Consider the following 12,380-nt stretch of genomic DNA (forward strand, 5'->3'; position numbering starts at 1 on the left):
TAAATATAGTTCTCCATCTTCTGAGTGACTAGGAACTTGACATTTATTCAATCACTCCTTTCTTCCACATTATACCCCCGACATAATACTGTCTGACTTGTTATTACAAAAGTGTGTGACTTCTCATTTCTCAGACATTGCCCAACCCGCATCCTGCACAACCTGGCTAGATCAAACGTTATCATCTGATCAACTATATCACGCAAGTACAGTAGAATAAATTGCTACATTGATATGGCAGTCAAATGAAAAATAATTTTTAACAATCAGTGAAAAGCCAAGAGACAAAACATTGTGTATTATTCTTATTTGGGGGAGTTTGATTCAAAACAAAATCAAAGGCCCAACCGCCGCAGAGGTTGACAAAGACAGGAAATTGTGCAGAGTTCTGGAATCCTCCACGTTTCTACATCCACCATTGCAGCAAAAAAAAACATGAAATGTGCAAATAAATGTATTGAAAATTTCCTGCACAACTCCAGACTGACTCACACGCCACATCAACGCCGACACTCAACAAGTACAGAAAACACAAGGGAATAAAAAAAGATACGTACATCCACCTTTATTTATTTTACACACACCCTACAACCCCTTCACCCCCACAGTGCTTTAATCCATCTCTTCCTCCATCTGTCCCATCCATGAAACAATCTGCCACTTCCCTTCCTATGACACAGCACCTAGACCACAACCCCCTTCCTACTGCAAACTCCTCCTTATAAGGACTGTTTCGGCCCAATCAATCAATAGTCACTCCCACACCGTTTGTTGTGACTGCTACAAATGGTAGGTTCATTGTCCTGTCTGTTGGCAGGTCTAAAAACACGGAAAACCAAGAATAATATTACTCAATGCACCCCCCCCCCCAACCATTTCACTGTTGTGCTGAAAATAGAAGGGTTCCAGCATAAACAGAATGAAAATAACTGCAACAAGCTCATGATACCATTGGCCTTTCAATGTTCAGTGAACACAAGGTTCCATCAGGTTAAAAATTAATTGTGGCTGGAGGATTAAACATCAAAAAATAGTGCTGGGATTCCTGATCGGATGAGCCCCAAGCACAACGTTGATGTGCGGTCAAGGGGAAAGGCTTTTGGGAACTTTGGACTGGGAAATGGATGCATTTTTAATGGCATAGAAAGTGATGGCTCAGGGGTGAGACTGAGAGTGCGCAACTGCATTATTGATACAACTACAGACAGAGACTCTAAAAGCTGCTGTGGTGCATGCGCATACGGACAAAGTCATGCCCACACCTTAACACCTGTCAAGGTTCCAATGTGCGATATAATGAGGCACACAGCAGACAGACAACCACTGACTGCTTAGTGCTGGAGTATTCCTCAGCAGCCATGGTTACATGACATGACATGTCATGTCAAATTAAACGTGTTTAAATTGAAATAAACAATCATGTGCCAGGCAACACAGTGACAGTAATGCACATTATAGTCAACAGGCGATGCCATGAATCCTATGATAAACAATTTGTTTGTTTTGCGACCAAGTTTGTAACTCAATTTCAATTTCATATAAACATACACTAGGGACGCATCAATCAGCATTTTCTGGCCGATCATAAAAGTCGAACCTTAAAAAGTCTGACCTACCGATGCAGATTTTATTTTTTTCAAAACAAGTAGCATACACAGTCAATGTTGCAATCTTGTTTTGTTGTAAAACTGTGAACAATAATTTTGAAACAATACAAATGGTTTGTTTTAACGGCACATGAAGTAGTTTGCTCAAATAAAAATGAAAAACCTATTTGTCATCTCACAGCAGAAGACAACAGTGGTTGATAAGATTGGTGGATAAGATCGCTTTTATTTTAAGGGATCGGGAAAGCATCGATCTCCCAAAATGAAGAAAATCGTGGCCGATCTCGATCGCAGCCGATCCTTGTGTGATTACATAATGTACACTGAGGAAATTAGGGCTGCAACTAACAATTATTTTAATAATAAATTAATCTGTCGAGTATTCTGTCAAATACATACCATAAAATAAAGTGCATCGGTAACTGTCGCTTTCCTTTTTTCACTTCAATCAAGCGGTGACGTTCGCGTGAAACTCAAATTTTGAAAAAACACTTTGTACATGCCTACAAACTGCCTTCCCAAATCCTTTCAGCAGGTCATGTGATGTGAATAGTAAGCAATGTAACCCAGTTGAAAAATATTTGCACAATTTACAAGAAAAGTATACAACAGTGTTTTCAAATGCTTGCTTTTAAATAGAAATGGCAACATTATTAATAGCCAAAAATGATCTTTCAAAAGCTTCTCTATTAGGCTACAGAAATTCATTTTAACATTAAAAGTGGAAGGGAAAAAAACAGTTGCCGTCTTTACTGGTCTTACTCATCCTTCTGAGGATCCTTCGGCAGTGAGGGGTTAACAGGAAACCACAGTGCAAGGCCAGGGAACAGACCCCGTTGGAAATGTCTGTATATGGGAGTATAAGGCTCTTGTAGCTTTTTGCCACAGCGTTGGCAAGCTCGGTCAGGCCCCGTTGGCTCAGTCTCCTCCCCTTCGCTCTCCCTTTCTCCAAATCAAACAATTTAGCAAGACGTGCCGGCACGCTTGGTGCTACGTGTGGAGATCTTATGCAACATGGCAGCACATACTTGAATCAGCTAAATAGACCTGACAAGTAATACTGTATGATAAGGGGTTAGTGCACATGAAGCTCCAAGATTTACGTAACATCAGTAGTGATCGCAAGCATGAGGATTGACATTTTAGATAAAGACAACCTACATGAAATACAATTAAGATGGGGTAGACATAGTAGAGACATGAAAGCAGAGTAATGCCAATTGCATTGTTTCCGTCGCAGACTCGCTGTCTCGCAATTCCTACTCCCTGGGATCATAATACCACTAAATGAAAAGTCTTCCTGCCCTCACATCAAGAGCCTGGTATTATTTTTTAATGCTGTCCAGGCTTCAGGGAGTTATTCTTATTCTAGGGAATAAAAATACATTTATGAAGAATACCCATGTGGAGACCTGTGGGGGTACGCAAACCAAACATTTAGCCAGCAATGCATGTTTTATCCATCTATAATGTAGGAAGGGATCCAGAGCTTGTCCTTGGATCTTGCAAAACAACACAATTCCAGAGATATATTTGTGATGGGGAAATATGTCTCCAAATCCCACAACGCTTTAACCCCCTTAAAGCTTTATTTATGCTTGACACGTCCTAGCTCCAAGTGGCAAAATGACGTCATTTCGGCAACCATACCCCTCTACGCGGCATCCGCACTGCCCAACTACGAGAATTTGTAACCTACGTGGACGGTCCGTGCAGAAAACATGACGGGTGAATAAACAGTGTTGTAAGCAACAGTGTTTTCTATTTCCCGATTCTTTGTTTTCCTTTATTTTGTTAAATGTGTGACTACTCACCTCAAATTGATGTAAATAGTTCATTGAAAAAATAAAATAAATACATTTTGATCATGTTCAAAATTTCTCTGCTACAAGAAAAATCTTTTGAGAGCAAAAAGAGGGTTTTACAGAATGGAGCAAGAGACTTTGCAACATTTTGTAACGAAGCCGGTAGAAAAAGCAACACTCGCTCTGTGCACGTACCCTCGCAAGCCTGCGCTGCTTAGTGAGATATGGGCTTAAACGACAACTATTAGCAGCTTTTAGCACTAACTTTCCACTCCTTTGCCACTGTTTGGGCACCTTTGGGACGGTATTATGCCATCTCCTGGAGTAGCATGCTAATCTATATATCGTAAATATGTGTGACTAAAAAGAATTAACACAAGAAACTATTACTTACAGCGTGGTGCAGTCCGGCCACTGTCTTCAAATTTCTCTTTCATGAACTTAGTTGAAAAGAGTGTAAGAGAACTGTGTTCTGTACACAATAGTTTTTAACTTAATCACTTGAATGAAAACAGCACATAATGTCACTGTGTCATGTCCGTGACTGAAGATCAGTAGGTACAGACAATACAGTGTCTATTTACGCCACACATTTTGCCATTTGTGTCCTTAAACTCATCCAACCAGACGTTGTAAAAGATCGGATACTCCTCATTGCCTTCCTCTTTGTGCCTTGTTTCCCCTGGCATGATGATCAATGTGGAGAATGGATGCCGAGTCTTTACAACAGTGAAAAGTCTCTAGCATTGGCGAATCAAAAAGAGCTTTGGCGATAACAACTTCCAACCATTTACAAAACTCTTGCCACGGTTAGCCATTACTAGACGCAAACGCGTTGAATCTTCTCTACTACTTAAAAGAGACGATGTGAACAAGAGTACAGAGACAGGGTGAAGTTAAAACCAAGTAATCTTACATCAGAACCACAGAGTGATGCAAGAAAAGAAAAGAACAGTACAGTACAGTACGAACAGTACATTGTATCATGTTGTATACAGTTGACCAGCTTTTCCTCTCTCTCGCTCCCAACCTGTGAAACAAAACTGATAAAAGTATCATTGCCTGTCAAAGCAAACTGACAAAACTGTTCCTAAAACTTAACCACTGAAACTATTTTGTACTAGTTTAATGGTAGGCATACTTGGCATACTTGAACGTTTAGTGACCCACTTTAGAGCTATTGTATTTATTTAAACTCTTTATACTTTGTTTCATTCCTTGAAATTTGGTTGCATCAGCGGGTATTTTGATATGGTTAATATTTCACCACTGGATATGTGTTTGCTTTTATTGCATTTCTTATTTATTTCATTGTGTATTCTGCATTTTTTTTTTGAAATGGAGAAAAAATAAGAAAATTGGTACTATGTAATTAGAAAAATACTATATTGGGATATAAAACTCCCAGGCATCATTATTCAGCTGAAAGCAAAATGGTGTTTGAGTGTCACACGACAAGTGGTAAATTCCTAATAATGGAAGACAGGCTCCATTGCAAAAAGAAGTGAGAAGAGGAAGTATGTTTCAAAGAGGAAACGTGAGGGTGAAAAAACCCCCATATGTACCTTCACCTTCCTCCCAGTTTAACCACAGTGAAACCTGTACTGCACGCTTTGCATCGATTGTTGTATGCTGATAAGAACAACAATGCTGTTAACATGGAGACCAAATCGCACACGTTAGACTGGAGCTGACCATGATGCAAGTTTGGTATTGGGCAGTACACACAATTAGCATGCTGATGTACACTCGCCAGTATGCTGACCTCTACACTACCCTCGGACCATGTGCACCACTCTGAGCAAAGTCCATCTGCTGCCTTGTAACTCTGATATCAGCCTCTAAATTAGGTCGATAAAATGTTTTGTTACATCATTAACCTTGTTAATCCTATTAATGCAGACTTCTGTATTAAGTGTACGTAATTATATAGGATACTTGTGCCCTGTCGCCACCAAATTCATATAGTAGCACTCTTGTTAAGTGTGAGAAATTAAGCGCAATGCATTCTTAGTAGGGCTGGGGGAAAGAAAGAAAAAAAAAAAGACTACCACAAAAAATGGTCGACTAATATTTTGCCCCAAAGCTTTGCAGGAACCATTGTATGCCATACACACTAGTTTCCAGGGCACAATCTGTCCCCTCCGCTTCTCTCAACCACTCATTACCTAACTTTTCACAGTTTATTAGCGGCTTCTCTTGGTGGAAAGTGGACATTGCAGTCAGTGAGATTTTCCTTATAGTATTAGGGGTAGGGCTGGACAATTGATCGAAATTCTATCGTGATTTAGATTTTGGATTCTCTCTATCTTTAAAACTGAACAATTGAAGAAAAACGATTAATGTGCATAACGGCGCGTTGTGAAAGTACCCTGAATTCACCATGTTGCTTGAAGCAAGTCCGGAGCGATTCAATGTGATTCTGTCGTCCATTAGCGTCCTTTAAGCTATTTAATCACTGTAAAACTAAAAACAATGACAAAAATTACATCTACTGTATATTTAAACACAAAACATGCTTCATCATACCAACACAAATTTCCGCTTGACATACAAAATACAACTCGAGGTCACAGACTTATTAAAATAACAAGATAAAATAAATATGATAAAGAGGGTAATGTAATACTTAAATTTTAAAATGAAGAATGAAAATGCAAGAGGCTTACATTTCACATGATATTTTAATAAGTTATTTTATATTTGACAAAAACAATAGTGCTCAACATGAAAGGATGAATAATCAATGAATAATCATTTTATTAAATGTGACTTCAATCTCAATCAAAATAATCGTGATTATTTTTTCAATAATTTATAATCTTCATGCCCTAATTAGGGGCCTGACTCGTCAGTGTTCAGCATAGTTTTTTAGTCCTAAAAATGTTTTAATTAAAAAAATAGGATGATCAATTTTAAAAAGATAAAATAGTCACAACCCTTGTTCTAAAGTTCAATTTACACAACATGCGTTGACTGAAAAAAAATGTTGCTCGTCCCAATTGGAACAATTTGGATGGACTAAAAACATACGATAGGTTTTTCAAACCAGCATCAGGCCTGTTCCAAACAGCCTAAACAGAGAAATTTTCTATACTCTATCAATGTGAGCTTGACGTAATTGAATGCTGATTCATGACGCACTAACACCTGCCCAACAACACGCATAAAAAAAAAAATTAAAAAAAATTAAAAAAAAGAATATGCCAACAACACCTGCCCAGCAAAATGCACACAAAAAAGAAGAAAATACTAATAGCTGTAGACTAGACTAGACTCTAGTCTTTCCAAAACTTTAGTCTTTCCAAAAATAGTGCAACAAAACCAAACAATGCGTAATGACTCAAAAAAAATGGAATTTAAAACTTAGCTGACATTGACCACATTAATTACGAGATTAAGTAAACTTGGCCAACACGCCAAAAAAACATCACAGTACATGCGGCTCCTCTAATGCGAAACCTGAACATGAGATATATTCGCAGGCCAGCAGGCTTCAGGAGAAAATGAAATGGAAAACATTCTGAGAACTGGTGATCCTCGTCATCAAATGATACTGTTTAAAATATGACGTTTATCCAGTCAACTGGCGTTTCTATGGAATAACAGGGAGCATTTCCTCCATACGCATTTAAAAAGTATGGACTTCACCGTCTGCTCACTGTATTCCTTCGTCTAGTCATGCCACTGTCTTTTTGTAATTCACACCTGACTGAAGGCTATTGCGTTCTGTCTTCACGATTCAAATGCACAGAAACAAGGGTGCACACTTTCCAACTATTCTTAGTTCCTCTCACTATATTTGTGTGAATGGACGACGTGAGTCAGCTGAAACGTCTCCACTCCAAAAAACTCTCAGCATTTTTGCACACTGACTCATACTCTTACTGGCATTGTTTATGGAGCACTGAGGTAAACCTCAATAGCCCTAAGCGAACATGAGTCTTTTCTGTCCATTTCAAGAGTACACTTTAATTCCCTCCTGCTTCCAAGGAACTAGTGTGTGTGTGTGTGTGTGTGTGTGTGTGTGTGTGTGTGTGTGTGTGTGTGTTCGTGTACATCTGACAAACTCTGCCCATATTTGGAACAAACTCACCTCTGTCCTTCACTATTTGAGCTCAATTCCTTTTACAGGTTGGGGCATAATCCTCTATAGTCTGGACCAAAGGAGTTGGCTGACCTACTGAGGAACAAGCCACTTTCACAGTCTTGTTGCATATTTCCCTTATTTCAACAGTTTCACTACCAATAAAGTCAACTATTTGTACATCAAAATCTGAATCAAAAACCAGACCATAGATGCCTTAACACAATTGAACTTTCTCTTCAACTGTAATGCCTTTGCTCTGCCAGCAGCGTGTCACCGTAAATATGCATTTAGCATTTCAGCATTATTGTTCAACAATCATTTACTATACATACTGTAACACCACAACCACTACCAAGGCAGTGCATGATTGACTACCAAGTAAAATGCAAGTTTCCTTGTCCACTATGTTCTATGTACTTAACACTGTCACGCATTGCATGTCATAACACAATTCCTTTAACATGCAGAGAAGCAACTTTCCAAGGCTAAACCTAGTAAACCATGTGAATGAATCAGAAAAAGAACATTTACAGGCCATGTGCTCGGACAGGTTTCGCTTGATTGGAGATTCAGGGAAATGTCCACTCATGGCAGGGTGTTGAGTCCAAGTAAAAAATAACAAGGTATCCTGCCTGACGTTATATTGCACTTGAAGTTGTGTTTCTAAAGTCCAAATGGCCATATTGGATATTTTGAATGTTTTTTGTTTAGTTTTTAAAGCTAGTGTTTTATAGAATCATCATAAATGAAGGCAAAGTTCTATTTATTTATTTTTAATAGTGAAAAATACATCTAAGTGCAATTTAAGGCACATTCCCTCCGTTTAAACAGGGAGAGTGGATTACAAAGTAGCATCGGTCAACAATATAGAAAACAATAAGAAAAGCAAGCGAGCCAAGCAACAGCTGTCAAACTTGCCAGCCAGGCACCTGATGCTAACGCAACAGTTAGCTACAGTTACCACCAACGCCGGAGACTTGTACTGTGTCGTGCAATGACGGCGTAATTAACTTGCGGTTTCTTCGCGCCTTAAATTAGCTATTTAATATACTTTCGGGTTGACATTATGATATTGGTGGTAGAAAATATGTAATTTCAAAGGGAAGTAGTCAAGCTAGCGTTCACGTCACCATGCAGTCGGAGCTCAAAGTAAAATCCGCCAAGGCTGTTGCATTGGTGTCAATGTATAAGTTGGTCAGCTTTATTTTGAAGTTTGCCATAGCGTGGGTGGCGGGTGTTATTTGCAGCTTCCCTGACATGTCTGAATGACGGCACAGTGTCAGCCCAGCTCGCACACGTACACACACGCGCACACACACGCCGAGAGGAACTTACTCGTTAACATACATTTTAATCTTTTTGTTTTGGTGGAAGAAGCAAGTCTTTTCAAATCAAAGGGCTCAAGTCCGAGTGAAATCACAAGTCGTTGTTAGTCCAAGTCGAGTTGCGAGTCTTAACATTTTGTCTAGTCAAGTCTAAAGTCATCAAATTCATGACTCGAGTCCACACATCTGTTTTTTCGCTCCGGATAATCAGTAAATTGCCTGCTATTTTGCTGTTCAAAGTTGGACATGCTCCACTTCAACGCGGTTCCAACGAGACTTTTGTGAAAAGTATAATCGATCACCCAAGCACATTAATGCCACGTCCCCGATAACATTAGCCAGTTAGCATAGCAAAGACGGCTCCGTCTTTCTCGCTTGTTAATCAATCCCCGTAATCGCTTCGTGAGAATGTCGGTACTTGCAACTTTTATATGCCACCATGGAGGCTATCATTACTAACTTTAGGAGCGAAAGCGCAACGCGTTTATGTGCAATATTAGCCAGCCAAAGCTCGTTGCTATGCTAGTACAACCGATCTCGTCTCGACTTGAATACCCGCTTGTAGGTAATGTAAGCATCCCAGCAAAGCTTTTGGGGGTGCCCCCGTCATTCCATTTTTGGAAAAACTTAAAAATCCTTGTTTTAATGAGGCTAAAAATGAACATGTGATGTAGACACGCAAACTGTTATGCGAAACAGATTATTTCAAGCCTTGTGTTGGCTGAAAGGTGCGAAGGAGTACCCAGCATTCTTTGAGGTGGCTTTTTTTTTAACAGTTATTAATAATTCAGGGTTTGTTGTTTTGGTTACGTTTTTCAAAAGTAGAAGGATTCATTATTTGCTTGTTTTCTATTAATTTTCATTGACTGTAAGTGGTTCAGATAATGGATGGATAGGTGGATAATAGTTGGCAACGTAAGCTTGTAATGTATGACGACTACGTATCATGATTCACGGTCATGTGTTGTACAGGCTGCCACCTAGGGACAGCTGTGTGAAATAAGTATGCAAATAAATGCTTTTGACCGTCAAACAAGCGTTCAAGCAATTATTTTGTTTGCTGTAAGTGACAAATGCCGATAGACATAGAAAAATAAAAATGACACGATTCGTCTTCACAATAATATTGCCATATCACTCAGCACTAGTGTTGACCATTTAGCAAATGACAACAGTGACCCAAATGACCCCTTGTCTGAATGATTGAGAACTGTACCATTCACGCAAACAGAATGGGAACGGAGTCTCAGTAGGACCATAAAGTATTTAGTGCCTTATTGAGCATCCATTAGGGCAACGAAAGTCTCTCTACATAAGATCAAGACAAAAAGGGCTTAGAACAGAAAATGATTAAAAGGAAGTCAAATTTAAATCTTCACGATTGTTCAAATTCTACATTATCTTTACCTTTTATATTTGATATATCAATATGTGTGACAGCATAAGGAAGCTCCCATTATGTCTCATTAAGCAGTGGACATCAGGAATTCCCTGTTCACTATCAATGAAGCCATTAGCAATGCTGATCACACAGTATCTCCCCTTCGCTAGACAGTTGATGGATTGCACTGTGTTGTTAGATGCAGGCTCTCCATCATCTGAGATGACATCACTACATTTGGTTACAGGAAGAGAGACGTTTTTCAAAAACCAGCCTACATTAGACACGCCACTGTGGAATCATTAGTCAATGCAGTCAATGTCTTATGCAATTTACAGATAGACATAACATAATAGTTTAAAAAAATGGCTGGCTTTATACAAAATTCTCTCATGTGAGACAAGTTAGTGAGAGCAAAACTTAAATAGTGTCATACACAACAAACGTAACTGCTAAGAGCCACAATTAAAGAAGGAAAACAGCAGCCGCCACCAAGGAAACAGGACAATAGAAGGTTTTGTATGTTGCGGCAAAGCGTCTAATCCAAGAGGCAGGTCAGTATAATGGCCTATTTATGAGTAGAAAAGGTGGGAGGGACCTAGAGGGTACATGTTTCAGAGAAGGGGGGCTGCAGAATTAGGGTGTTATAGCAAATTCACAGGGCAACAGAGATGAGACTCGCAAGCCATGTGGTACCTTTTGAGACAATTTGGCAGGCTAGTTTTAAACGCATAACATGTAACCTCTCACAATGCATGCTATTAGTTTAAAGCACTAACAGGCGTGACTTGCCACGATGACCTTGCGTGCACTTACAATACAGAATAGTGTAGCTATTTTGCTCATGACTTAAGTTTTCAGTTCCCCAAATGTGATTACGTGATGGGGATTTTTGAGGAAATGTACATTTTGGGAACCAGTTACCGCTAGGTAGGTACTATAGGTGCTGTTCAGATCAGATTTCAAAAGAAAAATCTGGCTGAGCAAGAGTGTTACAACAAGTGGAGGCATGAAAGAAACAAACCTACTGTTAAGGATGTTACACAACCCCAAGAGGTGAAGAAACCACAATTTCCAAAAACAACGGATGACATCATTTAAGGTTTGGATGTCTATGCACAATGTTGCTAAATGCTGTACAGTACACAAAGCTTCCGGCTTTTTGGGAGTCGGACATTAGGGCAATGATGTTTTGATCGAGGCGCAACAACAATATGGAAATAGCTGCCTTTCTGGCTAATCCTGAGGCAGTTATGCAAAAGCCATGACAGACAAACATGATGCAGACGGAGGAGACCATTTTGGTCCTTATAAAGCTGATCAATAAGACAGTGAGTTAAGAAGTTGGGGTGCCTGTTGGGCATTGCTATTAAAGAGCATAAAGAACTCAATGGGTTAAGAGGATGCAAGTGTGTGCAACTTTGAACGCATGTGCTGCAAAATACAGGGCACAATCATCACTTAAAACCTTTTTTTTTTTTTATCCAGTCAATGAATCATGAGTGTGGGCTGGAATCACCTCTCTATTATCGCTGACACACAAAGCAGATCAACGTACTTCCTGTCTGTGGTACTAAACGTAAGGTTTAGTCACAATGTCAGCGGTGTTATAAACAGACAAACAGGGAGGGGCAGAAATGAGTACAAATATCAGTGGAATTTTACATTGCTTTTTGTCAACATGACACAGCTATGCAACTTTAAATTTAGCATAGACGTGACCTGCAGCGAGACCAAGAATGAGTGGAATTGGCAAGAATTGTGGAATGACAGACGGCTCCAAATATGCTTCTTAGCACAATTAAGAGAAAATGTTGCACTTTTGACGTGCTTGGCTAAAGTTGTGGGTCAACATTTACATTCCACAGAGACAAATGACAAAGACCAAGGCGCTGCATTCCAGTCCTCACTTCAACAAGGTATATCAACAGGAGAAGATGGTCACACAGTCAGTCTGCCCTGAACTGAGCCAACCAAAGCGTGATCGTTAGCGGCTCATGCATTGATGATGAAGCCAGCCAGGATCTTCGAGTACTATTGAGAATTGCACCACACATTGACCATTGACACTTCATACGTACGTCACATCACAGTAATATGCTTCAACTGGCAAGAGACATTCTCACTCAAAATCAGGGCTTTTCCGCCCCTCTTCCCCTCAACAGTTGATAT

The 12,380-nt window shown here is 39.5% G+C and overlaps 1 protein-coding gene across 3 annotated transcripts in view; it reads right to left on the bottom strand.

The window, feature by feature from the left end:
* Positions 1-12,380, bottom strand: part of vaspb (vasodilator stimulated phosphoprotein b) — a 29,048-nt gene that overhangs the window by 11,650 nt on the left and 5,018 nt on the right. The window contains exon 1 of one of the 3 annotated variants that reach the window (XM_077566939.1): positions 3,807-4,288. The exons of the other annotated variants lie outside the window; for them this stretch is intronic. The gene's annotated coding sequence lies outside the window, so the exon portion shown is untranslated. Of the gene's footprint in view, positions 1-3,806; positions 4,289-12,380 lie in introns of those variants that run through there. 3 annotated transcript variants of the gene reach the window in all.

Source organism: Vanacampus margaritifer, chromosome 5 (genome assembly GCF_051991255.1).
Source record: "Vanacampus margaritifer isolate UIUO_Vmar chromosome 5, RoL_Vmar_1.0, whole genome shotgun sequence".
Lineage (NCBI taxonomy): Eukaryota > Metazoa > Chordata > Actinopteri > Syngnathiformes > Syngnathidae > Vanacampus > Vanacampus margaritifer.